Genomic DNA, 15,371 nt, shown 5'->3' with positions numbered 1-15,371 from the left:
CGATGTTTTAATTAGTAACTAGGTCTTCCATTTGTAAAAGAGAAAATAATTCTTCCTAGTATCTTCCTGGAGATCTTGACGTCAACTGGTAAAGACACAATTATCTATCCCATTTTTAATCTGCCTCAAAGCTTAATTCAATTTTAGATCTTTTACTTTTGCTTTCTCTCTCTTCTTTTAGTTTGCACGTATTACTTTCTTTTTTCCTTTTTGACTAGAGCACATGATATAAAACAGGTTTTCCCTTGCAGATTTTGGCTTTGATGTTCAGATGTGGATGTCAGCATAGAGGCATTTGTATGTTATCCAGCTGCAGAAGAAGCTGCGTGTTCAGACGGCCTTCCTCGAGCGCAGGCCTTGTGTGTTTTTGTGTGTGCGTAGGTGGATCTTCCACCTTCCCTCTTCCTGTATGTGTAGGTGTGGATGAGCAGGTGTGTGCGTGGGTGTGGGTTTGAGTGAGTTATGACGAAGCTGCACATTTGGACTTTGTTTTATGCTCTGAGGCTGTATTAAATATACAGGTTTAGAGTTGATTCATTAAATCTGCCACTGAAGCTATATACTCATTAAAAACAAGCAGGATAATATATTAGCATTTACAGTCGCTTCACCATCTTGAACTGTGGAAATTGTTGAGCGATTTACAGCACACTTAAAATTTCACTTATAATGTTAGCAAAAAAGATACCAAACAGCTTGCTATTGCAGTAATCTAAATGGTACACTTGATATATTGCCAGAAGGTGTAGAAGCATGTAAACCTGCATGTTTTTTGTGTGTGGCAGTATTCTGAAATGTACACTAAACGTAAATTTAGTTTGCCAAAACTAGTTTAGTTTGCAAAAAAATGGCAATAATATGTTTTTGTACATCATAAACTACTAAAATGTTCTTATTATGCACTTATTAGGTGCATATTAGTACTAATCTGCATCATTATGGGTAGATAAACATGTATTTAGTTTAAAACTCTGTAAAAAATAGTAACACAGGAAGGTCAAAATGTTTGTCAGAAATGAATCCTAGTAATAAGTATGACTCCTAGTAATTCCTAGTAAAAGACTTGTTATTGTGGCAATAATCTGAAAGGTATTTGTACCTTAAATACCACTAAAATGTGCATATTATTACTATTTTAAGTGCATTTAGTTTATTTTAATATATTTAAATGCTTGTCATGCTTTTAAGTGCTTTTTTCATCAAAACAATGGTGATAAATAGTAACCCTTTGCAAGGTATGCATGCAAAATCTTGCAGTTTTCAGCCAAAGTCTTTAATAATAACAAAGCTACGCATGCAACATGTTTCCTAACGCTGGATCTTTCCTGGACTTTATCATTGACCTTCAAAAAGTTGCGAAATTATGCATTTGCTGTGTTATGTACACAAATCAAAATGAGGTTTTACCCCACTCACAAGCGCTGACCTTTCACGTACCACCCTGTCCCTGTACACTTGTTTCTCCACAGGGAACCACTAGGTGGCAGGACCGTGTACTGCCAAACAGCATAGGTTGAGGATGCAATTTAGCATGCGTCCTGATGTGCCCTGTTTGCACAATATTCCAGAGTATCATTAACGAAGTGGTTAATGACTGTAGCAGCATGCTGTTTCTGTTTGTTTCGATAAAGAAACCTAAATGCACAAATAAAGGTTATTGCAAGTTTTTTTTTTTTGAATATATGAACCTAATCTAATTAGGAAAGCAGCGATAGAGCACATTGATTTAGTGATATGCACAAAGAGGTCAGAAGAAACATGCGTGGGTGGAAGCCGATGGCCTAAGGGCCGTACAAGGGTACACTGTGTAGCCAGAGCATGTTTGGACAGCTGATATCATACGCTGAATGTACCTGCTTTCAGGGAACCGAGATGTGACCGGTTATTAGTCTGCTCGTCCTATCAGCAGATAATTACTCTGTCAACATCATGTGTGTTTGGTTTGTTCGTTTAGTTTACGCCTGAGATTTTACAGCTTGCGTAAGAATGTTCCGCTGCCAGTATTGCTCAGGTCTTGTTGTTTTGCGTAGGATTGTATTTTCAGTGAAGAACGGATGCGTGATGAAACTTTATCCAGAAAGCATCTGTTTGCAAATGTCAGAAAAGGCGCACATTCGCAGTATAGAAAGCATAAGTGTTTTAGGGAGCGTTGAAAGCTAGTGCTGTGATCTCCCAGAATGCTGTTCTAGCCTGATTCCCTGGGGACTCACTGCTTTGTTCTGTTGGACTTCCATTTGTATTGCATCCAATCCCCCCCCACTCCCACCAGACCCCTCATGTTCCTCTCTTTACCCACGCCTTGAATGGTTGGATAAGTCCAGCTCTAATCTCCATCAGCGGACCCAGAGAACACTGGGCCCGTTGTCAACACACTGGCTGGATCCACCACAGTCGCTGACAAATTATTAACTAGACTCTCGTTCTCTGCCTCGCTTGATCCTCGCTTTGCTCTTTTTCCTACTTTCTCTGAAAATCCTGCTGAATAAACTTGCTTCTTTGTCTTCATATACGTCTAAAAATAAGACAAAAAACAATGTTTTTCTATATGTTTGCAGGTACATAAACATTTCTACATCATTGCTAATAATATGTAGAAATTACCATTAATAAATGGTTACATTTTATTTTGATTGTCCACTTTAAACCCATCAAAATAAAGTGTTAGATAATATTAAGCAGACAGTCTACTAATGCTCTAATGACTGCTAGATGACATGTAGTTGCAAAGCTGCTAACTGTTAATAGAATGTCTAAAGTTGCCTATCAAAATAAAGTGTTACCTAATAAATTGATTACCATATTTAACAAATGCTCTATTGTATATTGTTTGATACCTAATATATTGCTTGGTGTACTATTTTAGTTTCTATACTTTACAATTCACTGCACAATAAACTGGAATAGAAAAAAAAAATTATACTGAGTGAAATTGTGCACAGCACCTTTAAGTAAAAGTACCAGTATGATTGCAACCACAGCAATTGCATCACCTGCAGGGATTGAGATAAGATAGCAAAATGCAAATAAGTATGCAGAGTTATTATGATTCTAGGACGAGCAAAATGTTTACCAAAAGTGGTATGTTTTGTTTTGACAGGTCCAAATGTTACAGTTTTATATCTGTTTGATGTCAGTGATTTGATCTGAAGTCATTTATTTTACTGGCCGTATGCATTTAGGTATCTGATATCCTAACCTGTAATAATAAACAAAATAGTGTTTGTTTTGTGTTATGATTGTGTTAATGATGGTTTTGAGTGTTGGTTAAGCCTGCCACCAGCAGTTAAACACATACGACTCATCCTTGTTTCCTGTTGTCCCCCTTTATCTACACTTGTCCAACCTGTTCTTCTGGTTCCCATGGGCTGCGTGTAACTGTATGCACTTTGCGAATGTCTATCTATGTATGTGTGTGAAACACGCACACATGCATAGTCATGGGCACAAACATAAATAAACACTGCTTATGTTGTAGGAAATGTACCAGATGATTATTTTCCTCAATCACATGATCGCCAAGCTGATATATACTCCTTAATTAACATCTAACTAACTAAAGCTTACTAGAATAAGGAGGTAAAAGAAAACAAAACCAAAATCATAAAATCTAAGTGCAGGGTTAAAAAAATTAAAATGTTCCAGGTTGGCACAAATTTGCCTGCAACTTTAATCTCTTCAAAATATCTAAAGTTTTTTTTGAAGAGAGAGAGATAAGCAAGAGTGAGAACTGAAGAGGGTTCCCACTCTGTGTTATAATTATACGGCATTTCATCGGTTCTAGAAGAGCTCAGAATTGAACACCCAATTGTCACCTACAAATATAGAAACGGCGATGTGCATTCTAACCCTGCAACAAGAATAGGTGCTGCTTACCAACACACGCTCAAACACGCACATATATGTATAATCCTCTCTGAGCTTCCCGTTTGGCAGGCACACTTGAATGAGTTCAGCACTGCTCATTTAATTTAGTTTTCAGATGTAATGAAGCATAAATTATGAGCTGTCGTAATGTAATTCAGCCTCTCCTTAATGTAAAATAGTAAATCATTAGGCTCCTCCACCACCATTAGGGACCTCCAGCAACCTCCATTATAGTTACAGATTATAGTCTGTGAATCCTTTACAACTATTGTTCCGGAATTGTGATTGCTGCAATTCTTGAAATGTAGATTTTGTGATTTATTATGAAAGAATGGCATTTATGTTTATGTAGCAAAAGTTTAAGGTCAGCTTTTTGTTTTTTTGTGAAGGGATAACTTTTCTATAGCTATAACAGTTGAGCATTGCACTATAGCGAAAACAAAGTCATAGGTTCGAGCCTTAGGGAATGCAGAAAAACTGTGACAACACTTTTTTCTTTATTAAAGTGCCCTTATTATGTATTTTTGAAAATGACCTTTCATGCAGTGTGTAACACAACTCCAAGTGAATGAAAACTGAAAGTTATTGTCTCTCAAAAGAAAGAGTCGACTCTGATCATCAAAACGAAGAAGTTGTTTAGAAAATGATTTGTAAGACAATAGTGTTTTTTGACCTTGCATGCACTCCCAAAACAAAAATATGAAAAGAGGGCAAAACATGAAAGGGGCACGTTAACTAGTTGATTCTTCTACCTGTTAGTAACATATTGAATGTTTATTAATATTTATGAATATTGAGTTTAGGAATCTGTAATTGTTTTGTCTGTTTTGTTATATAAAATGTATATCTTGACTGCAATATAGTCTCTTTGGATAAAAGTGTCTGCCACATGCAGAAATATTTGAGTTATTATTTATTTTAATATTTGAAATATTATTAGTTAGAAAGACTGTATTTTTGTGTCAAACGATCCTGTTCTCAACACTCAGGCTGGCACCATGCTTTACTGTTTGAGCTACAAAAAGCCCAGAATCTGAAGAAATATTTCTCACCATTGGTTTACAGTCATTCAAGTCATTTCTCAAAACTTAGTAAAGCCTTGAGAGACATATTAATGGTTAAAACAAGAAGCACAAATGACCTCTGCAGGCTAGTGTTCAACATAATTGATTAGACCTCCACAGGTAGTTATTCTTGGAAATTTGTGGCACTAAACACCCCTGTCATTTAAAGCTAAGGTAAACTAGAGCAGCCTATGGGTAAACAGGGGTGAAAACATTCTAAGTTAATTGACAACTGTACGAACCCCTGTGTTGTAGCCACAGGCTGAAGCCAAAGGGAGCGTGTGTGTGCATGTGTAAGTGCAATAATCAAGCTTATATAAGAGCATAAGTAGCCCAGGAGCGGTCAGGCATGCACGCCTTTCTCTGTCCTTTTCTAGATCAGTGGTCCATGCGGGACATTAATGCAAAGCATTCAATTAGAGAGTGCGGGGGATGTTTCCAGTCTAGGAGATACTCACACTTGTGTAATGTGACATTAAAAACAACAAAGTCACTGAGTTTAAAGTTGGAAATGCATTGCATATTAGTTGGAAAAAGCGATTTTTAACTGTGCCGCTACTTGTAGTTACTTCCCGTGTTTATATTTTCCCTTCCTCTTTTCATCTCTCATTTTATCCCCTCTTTCTTAATAAATGAGATGATTGAATAATCCCACCTGTTGGGACTCATTCTCACCCCTTGTGACTCATGTATCCACTTTTTCCAGATTCTCACCTGCAGTCTGAAAAAGGTGGGTTGGGGTTTTGGAGCTTTTTTAAGTTGCTTTTCCGCTGCAGGCTTTTTAAGATTTGTGGCGCAGGTCTGGATTTGATTTCACCACTCTCCTGTTCATTCAAGACAGGCTGATATTACCTGACTGATCGTGAGTCACAAGACCCTCTCTGCCTCATCTGTTCTCAGAAGCCTTCAATAGAATGGAGAGATTTTAATTATAGTCCAGGTGAACAGTTAGTCATCTGTCAGATGTGTAGGCGCATCCTGTATGACAAAAGGGAGAATAATATTCTAATTTTAAAGGAAAAATAATTGTAGGATAAGAGTGGGTGTGATTTTGTGCTACCGTCTGACTTTAGGAGACTATGAATCTCGTCATTGAGATCACGCTATTAGAAACAGAACATTCATTAAATATGAAATTTTATTACAGGGCTAATTTCAGTGCAAAGATAGCCTGGGGTTGAAATTATAATGAAGGAATAATGCTACAAAAACAATGTATAGTTTGTACACTTAAAGGATTAGAAAATTTATTTGTCATTACATGCCAACATGTCATGCCAAAATTGTATTACTTTCTTTTGTGGAACTTAAAAGAAGATTGTGAGAAATGCAGTGGTGCTTTAAAAATATTTTTTGTAGTCTGTGAAAGAAAAAGTGTATAGGGCTTGGAATTTCTTAAAGACTACTAAATGACTCTATTTTTTTAGGGTGGACTATCTCTTTAAATACAGGTCATCTGTTGGATTAAACTCAGCGAAATCGTTTCCTAGATGTTCTTTATTATGAAAAAAGACTAAGTTTCAGACGAGGCCCTCACAAACTCTTACCAGATTTATCAAGATTTTAGTGAGAACTGAAAATTTATCATCACATTTTTTCTAAATAAATCAGTTTATGCTAGCCCTATTAAATTAAATGGAACATTTTATAAAACAAGGATAATCAGATGTTCTGCATAGTCATTCTACTTCAAAATGTCATGTTCATTGTTCCTTGCAATTTCTTTGTAATTATTTGTGAAATTTACTAGCAATTTCTTAGTGAACAATCTTTCAAAGGACATTTGCACAAATTGTGCATCAGTAATCATCCCAATTGTTTTATTCATCATAAGGTATTTTAGAAGAAATATGACTGAAGACTCCATTAAGTCATTAAAGAACTGAGCAACAGAACATTTTCCACGAGACTGCTATTAAAAGATCCCCATTTGACTGTAGTCAGACAAAGGACACACTTTATTTCACTCTGTACTCTATAATTAAGAGCAGAACGGCAGCAGCAGAGACGTCTTCCCTTGTTTTTAATTATTTTTAGCAATGTGGTGCCAAGTGCAACCGAGAGCAATCAGCGAAAGGACAGAAAGTGACAGAAGCATGCAGGTAGCTGATAATGACATGAAAACACTTCCAAATAGAGCTTAAATAGTATTGATGCTTCTTTCTGTAATGTAACATTCAATACTGTCATTTGAAGAGGTGGAGGAGGTGATAAGCATCTGATTTGCCTGCAGTTACGATGCAAGATTTTTAATCACTACTGGTCTTTTTTCTGTATGTACTATATACTGTACGTAAAATTATGAACGGGTCAATTTCAGTGATATCATCAAACATTTCAAACAAGCTAGCTGGGCACACTTCTCAAACAATAGACCATCTCCTCCAGTATGCCTCCCTTCACTTTGTAGTGCCTGATGACTCAATCGGCTCTTTTGACTCTCAAGGCGGTTTGCGTCACAATGGGCCATCTTACAGGAAAATCCACATGGCTTGAGTGCTGATCACAATAGCACTCAATGTCACTTCACAGATTGATGGTGCCAAAATGATACAAATTGTCAGTAAGCTAAGATATACCAGCTTGTGTTGATGAACAGTACCAGAGCAGATGTGTATTTGAGCTGTGTAGTATATACTGTGCAAAATTTGAAAAAAATACATTTCATAAACCAGTCATAAGAGTCATTTTTTTTTTCAAATCAAGATTAATACATAATCTGAAATCTGAACAAATAAGCATTGATGTTTGATTAGTTAGGACAATATTTAGAGTATAACAAAATATTTGACCGAGATAGAAATACTTGAAAATCTGGAATCTGTGGGTGCAAAAAAAATTTAAATATTGAGAAAATCACTGTTAAAGGTGTTAGCAGTACATAAAAGAAAAGTCAATAATTTTGACTCAGAAATGTAATTATTGTAACTATTGTCAAAACAATATATGTTTATATATTAATTTTGGAGCACTCACGTGTTGCCTAATTTAACCTTGTAATTTTTTTTTAGCAAAGCAGACATAAATATTAACATTATTTATTATTAATTTTCAGTTATATTTTCTGTCAAATAATATTTTACAATATTGATTGTTGAAGTCATATAAAATTACTACTTGGTAATAGCTCCCATTTGTTCCTCTGTGTGTGTTTAGGTCATAGCAGAGGTTTGCGTGTGAAGGAGTGAGCCGACTGTCAGTCTGAAACTAAAATAAGCAGGAGGATGTTACAGGTGCGTCCCTCTACTTTCAAAACACCTGTACCTGAGTCAGTCAGAGTTAATCACACCTCTGCCAAAGCCACGCCTACTGCTCCGAGCAACCTCAAGGAGACAGGAGTCAGACTTCAAACGCACACACATAAATATGAAAGACACACATACCCAGCGAAGAGGAAAACGAGTTATGTTTGTAAGAGACAGGAAATGTAATCCTTCAAATATGTAGTCCTGAAGAGAAAGGGTTAACAAGAAATCGCAATAAGGTCATTTAAGGTTCAGCGTGGATCTAACTCACATCAGCTTCATGCGTATCTGCTATTTTTGCATGCGTTTTGTGATTAAACCAATTTTTCAGCTTCCAAATTAAGCTGTTTACCTGAATCACTGAGCTCGACAGAACTAAACTACCCCTAGAAAAGCAAATGTTCTAGGAAATACTACATCTTACAGTCAGAGAATAAACAGTTTGTGTGTTTAAAATGCTGCAAAGAGCCTGATTCATTGCATGCCAAGAAAGCCTGTCATCTATAAAATCTATAAATGGTCCAGACTGCTATCCAATTAGCTCTGTATGTCAACTGTTGACTCACTTGTGGCTTTTTATTTCTTCTAGTTTTTACAACAATGTTGATACTTCACTCAAACATAACTAAAAACTCCATCAATCTCATGAGTCGAGACGGAGAAGCCTCTGATCAATAAAACGTTGCTGTTTGTCAGTTAGAAAGCAGATTTAGTTTTGATGCTAAAGAGAGTTCAACATGTTTCTAGGCGCATATGTTTGAAATTAAGGCCCTTGGGATTTGGCCACCTTCTCTGTGTTGCCTGTTGATAATCAGTGTGGAAAACTTACAGGAAACCGCTTGTCCTGAGATGCACTTTAGATCTCTGTTCTGTCACATGTTAGCAATAGTATACCCCTGTTTTATACGTCACTTCTCACACATCAGTGACTCATGTGGATTCCATTGGATTTAGTGTGCAACCATTGGCTCCCCCTAATCCAGACTTGAAGGTGATTGGATGATAGAGGGGGGCTCTCAGTCTGAGTCTTTCCCAGCAGATATTATGATGCGCTGCGTTGACGAATGCTTCCTCTGAGACAACAGCAATGATACGAATTTGAAATCTCATAGGTGATTAAAGAAGATTAAAGGGATAGTTCACCAAAAAACTAATTCCATTTTGTCATCATGCACTCACCCTCATGCCATTCCAAATTTGTACTGCATTCTTCTGTGGAACGCAAAAGAAAATACTAACAGAACATGTAATAAAAAGAACGCACTCAGAAATCTCACTGTATGTGAGAAAGGCTAAAAAACCACAATAATAAAAAAACAATACAAAACAAAACCAAAAAAAACAAAGATGCAGAAGAAGAAAACAAATATGAGATTAGCTTTACTGAGGAACGGTACATGACCTACTTCAGTGCCTGAATTAAATATTTGAAAAATGCAACATACAATTAAAGTCATGACAGTAGGGTGAGCAAATGATGAGAGTTCTTGTATTTTGGGTGATTATCACTTTAACAGAACCACTTACGGTGAGATAAAGATTAGCAGCTGTTTCTATGGGCCGCTGCTTTATGCAAGTCAAGGCCATATTTGAACGATCATAGCCATAGCAAGTTAACTGTGTGTCTGCAACTGAATATCTATGAATATGAATGACTTCAGCAGAAAAACTGAACCTAACATATTCTCACTTGTAAATTTTTATCGTATTTCTTTGGGAATTCAAATCAATGCAATGTTTAGACATCAAGGAAAACAAGAAAACATATGTATGGCTTTTTATTAGTGGCTCAAATGAAAAGAGCTGGCTCTGTTCCAGTTAAACAAACAAACAATAAATATGATGTTTTATTTTTCCTCTATTGTCTTGATATATATATATATATATATATATATATATATATATATATATATATATATATATATATATATATATATATTAACTGAATTGAATTAATATTATTACTTTTAGTTTTTTTTGACATTCCATGTCATCCATGTCAAATATTTTAATTTAAACTGTGTATTTAAATACCTTGCCAGTTTAAAAAGAAAATAATTTTGTCTGATAATGCTAATAGGTCTGATTGCTTAGAAATTAGTCAGAACATAGTCTCCTCCATATAATTTTGTGTGGCTACATAGTTGCATATGTTGCAAATATTTTATTTTATTCTATTTTTTTTTTATTGCAACACTTTAGAATAGGGAGCACTTATTCAGTATTAACTATGACTTTTTCATCAATAAATATCTTAATAGTTAATTAATAGTTAATAAGTTAGTAAGGTAGTCATTAAGTTTAGGTATTGGGTAGGATTAGTAATGTAGATGGAATTAATATGTTCTTAAGTACTACTAATAAATGTCTAATATTCTAGTAATATGCATGCTAATAATTAACTAATTAAGATACCCTAAAATGTGTATGTTAATGAGTGTTAACATTTATTTTATTTTATTGTGAGGCACCATGTAATTTTTATTTGTATTTTTTACCTTTATTAATATAGCTTTTTAACAATACAGATTTTGTCAAAGCACTAAACAGCATCAAACTGGAAGTAGTGAAAAGTCAAATAGAGTGTCAGTAATAGTGACAAGATCAAACACTCGATTTTTAGTTAAACTGATTTCACTTTTGAATTCACAGACATCATTGTCCAGCTCAGTTCAGTTTAAATAGTATCTGTGCAATCAAATTGACGATAATCACTGGAAATTAAGTGCCCCCAAATTAAAAGTCATCTGTGTTAAATTTTTTACTTTTATAAGTTAATTCAAATACATTCTCAAATTGAATAATATGGGATGATGTATGTCTGATTGCTTATAAAAGTAATGGCATACTCTCATCAACCTTGTTTTAGGTTCTTATACGCTCTAGTTTAATACGTAGAGGATTTTTGATCGCTAACCTAAGTATGACTAACAGTAATAGTGATGCATGTCCTAGCAAACCCCACTAATTACAGCAGCAAGAGTGTATGTTTCAGGATAGTGGTCTAATTTGCTGTTTGACTCCAGTGGAATGTGACTGCTGACTCAATGTGTCTGTCAGTATGTGTAGATTAACACACCCCTTAATAGGGGTCGCTTGTTGCCTTATGTCAGATTTCCGGTAACCGTTTCAAGATTTCGGGAAGTGGGTCTTCAACGTTTCTCAACAGCGTCCTGTTTAGTGCCGCCAAACACTGAATTAGAGCATCAGTCTAAACACTGAGTCATTGCGTGGAGTAATATGCAAGGTTTAGCACCCTCCCCATCATGTTTATCTTAAAATGAGACTTCTTTTCTTGTCATTGTTTATTTTGTGTTCCAGAGTGGCAAAGGCTGGAAATGATGACATAAGCAGTGCCCAAATGGCTTGTTCAAAACGAGCGAGCGAGACGTGTTATACTAATGCACCACACCTTCGTAATGCTGTATACTTCCATGTGTTTGTGTCTGGATTACGTGGGCTCACCAGGCCTCTTGTCTCTTAGCGTGCTGTCAAAACAAACAGCCGTGGACAAAAGCACCAGCAGTCGGCCTTCTCCTCCCTGGCCCGGTCGTGGCTTTCATGCTCCACCTTGAAAAACTCAGAACCGGCTCATCTGCTGAGGTCTGGGGAAGCCCTTTATCTTTGCAACAGGCCCATTAGGGAGCTCCTCCTTGTCACATTGTAAGTCTGGATTGTACTGCTAGAAAATATTAATGAACCACCCCAGAATGGTTACACCTCAGTGACAAATGTAGAAGATATGGCTGAACTGTACATCAGTGTTCTTTTTAGTTTGTGGACATTTCAGAATGACAAAGCAGGACTTGAAATCAGGACATAAATGCATCATCAATACTAAATCCAAGACATGATTTGCTTGGACAGATACATTTTTATCTTATCACAATACCTTTGTTTCCATCCATTTAACACAATTTAACCTTTTTACTCTTGTGTTTGAGTTTTAAAAGTTTCAAATTGAGTATCTTTACCAGTAATTTAAATTCAAAGTGATTGAAAAGGTGTCAGTACAGGTTGTAGCTTAAACATTTACAAATGAAACAGTTGACTTTTCGCAGGGATCTTGATTGATAGGTGATCTGAACAATCATAATGCTGAATCTGCCATTTTTGCAGCCAAACAATCCAGATAGGAGAATAGATTCACTTTGGTGGATTTGAACTTGAAAAACACAGTTTATTGGCATATGTCTGAAGATGAAACAAAAAACCTTTTGATGTCCATCCATGTTTATTTTAATGCTATAGCTTGTAAAGAGGAAGAGATGATCGATTTATGTGCAGCTTGAACGTAAATACTACGGTGATCTGTCAAGACACACTAAAAAGTTTTAAAACGGTATTTTGAACTTTGAATATTTATAAGTTGCATTTTTGAAACCTTTATATAATTTTTTTTAATAACCTAAATATGTTACCTTGGTATTTATATGTATTTGCTTTGTTCTGTGTAGATGATTGATTGATTATGTACAATGCCTGCACATTATTGGTCAAATGACTTTTTGCTCTATACCCAAAGTAGGAAAACAAGGTCAAAACCTGAATATTTAGCTAGGACATGTAAAAAAAAAATTAATTAATTAACTATTCCAAACAGATGCATAACATGCAAATAAAAGTATAACTATAGCACATGTATCATATTTGCAGTGCGAGCACAGCCGACTTTTGCTCAGCAGAAATGTTGTTTACAAAAAACTACACATTTTAACACGCTCTCAAACATGTAACACACACACACACACACACACACACACACACACACACACACACACACACACACACACACACACACACCATGTGCAAAACTCTGCTGTACACACACACAGAGCACATCCAGTGGAAGAATGCCAAGAGGTTTTTAGGAATGTGACCTCTTGACCCTTGAAGCCTGCCTGGAGACGTCCACTTGGACAGTAGAGAGACAAAATGGGTCATAGTAAATGGCACAGTAACAGGAAACGGTCAATAATAGTTATCCAATATACTGTTACCTTCACGAGGAGTAACACAGATTCTAGTTTTAGGTTGCAGGAAGGGTACGTCTTGTTCATCTCTCATCAGATCCTTGCAGTCGCACATTTTTTTTCTTGCTGTCATAAATCCTGACTTTCCAGTTTGACCATTTCTTTTTGTTCTTTTTTTCACTCTGTCTCTCTCTTTCTTTCTATCTATCTCTCTCTCTTTTTGCAACATTAAAACATGTCATGACCTTGATTCTGACAAGTGGTGTGAAATGGGCTGAAAAAGAAAGGCTTAATCTATTCAAATAGGAGTGGATAATAGCATTAACACACATACACACACATTTGCAATCACAAATGCTGATACAAGCAGCCACTTAAATGCATAAACCTACAACAAACATACAGCACTGAGGACACATGCAAACACACCCACCTGAAGAGATACACATAAACACACACACACACACACACACACACACACACACACACACACACACACACACACACACACACACACACACACACACACACACACATTTTTAGAGGTTAACTTACTTTACAGAATAAGAGCTTGCAACACACAAAGCTAAAAATTAACTGCTCCACAAATATTACAGGAAAAAAAACTCATTGAAGCACAAACTCAGATACACTAATAAACTTAGTGATAAATTAGCCAAGAATCAGAGCATGATAATTCACATGTAGTACAGATTTGCTACAAATCAGCTGGAAGTTGGCTGAATTATGTCAAGCAACCTTGATACTTGGTGTATTGCAATTGATAACTATCCTGCAAAAACCATTTTTGCAACAGCAGCCAAGGTTCAATCAAACCTCACCCACAGCGACAGGGGAAAGGACACTGACATATCCGACAGAGCTGGTTCTGCAAGTGCACAAGGACAAGCCTCTAGAATTGCCCTTAGCTTCCAAAGCTTGAGATTTATGCACCTTCTTTGCTGAGCTGTTGAAAACACATATATTAAGGAAAGTAAAGAAGTGCAATGCATGCTTTTTTTCACAATTTTGTCTTAAAGTTAGGTTGATAATGGTACAACTAGTTAAAATAATTAATGTCAGGATGTATTTTATAATTATTTAGGAATATGCATTTTAGTACTTTGTCTTTAAAGGTACTTTTTTACTCCAACTCCATGAATCACTTACCTTATGTTGCTTCAAACCCATAAAAACTTAATTTGTCTTCATAACACAGATATTTAGATAGATATTTAGGATATTTAAGCAAAAATAAGATATTTAGGATGAAAACTGTGAGGTCGGTGACTTTCCCATTGACTGCCAAGTAATGAGATTGTCATGGTCCAGAAAAATATAAAAGACATCATCAGAATATTCTATCTGTTATTAGTGGTTCAACCATAACATTATGAAGCTACAATAATATTTTTGCATGGAAAGAGAACAAAAATATTGACTTTATTTAGTGATTAGGCACCGTACTGTCAGTGTAGCACCATTTTGGAGAGTATCTGCTGGATGCACATATTATACACAGTTCTGTGTCTGCAAGGATACATCTTCTACATGTATTTACACTTTTAATTGTACAAAAACAGTGAATCCTTGTGGTGTGGCTGACACAGAACAATGGGACAGTCACAACCCTCCTGATTTTCAACCAAAATACCTTAATTAATATTCCAAAGATGAAAGAAGCTTTTACAGGTTTGGAACGACATATAAGTGGATGAAGTGGATGATAAATGACAAAATTTCATTTGGGGGTGGAGCAAGCCTTTACGTTATGGTTGGAGATACACGTAGAAGCACTTTTCTATCACTGAAGATAAAATTAAAAATGTAATTGAGACTTTTTATTTCACAGTTCTGACTCTTTTTCTCTGAATCGTGAGACGTAATACAATTTTAATTGGGATGTCTTTTTTTCTTGCACAAATTAAATCTTGCAATTCTGACTTTTTCTTGACGTTTATATTAGAATTGTGAGGAATAAACTTACAATTGCAAGGCTATTTCTGAGAAAAAAAATCTTCTAACTTCAAACAATTGTCAGTTAGTGTCTCACAATTCAGACTTTTTAAATTGCTTAACTTGCAACTTACATATGATAAAGTCACAATTGCAAGATTTAAGCTAAAAAAAGGTCCAACTTGTCCTCCAGTACGACCGTTTGTCCAAATCATTTTATGTAGCTAAGTTGGTAGCACATTGCATTATATGAAGAAATGTAATGCAAA

The sequence above is a fragment of the Puntigrus tetrazona genome, chromosome 11 (genome assembly GCF_018831695.1).
Source record: "Puntigrus tetrazona isolate hp1 chromosome 11, ASM1883169v1, whole genome shotgun sequence".
Taxonomy (NCBI): Eukaryota; Metazoa; Chordata; class Actinopteri; order Cypriniformes; family Cyprinidae; genus Puntigrus; species Puntigrus tetrazona.
Note: the sequence above shows the minus strand (reverse complement) of the source record.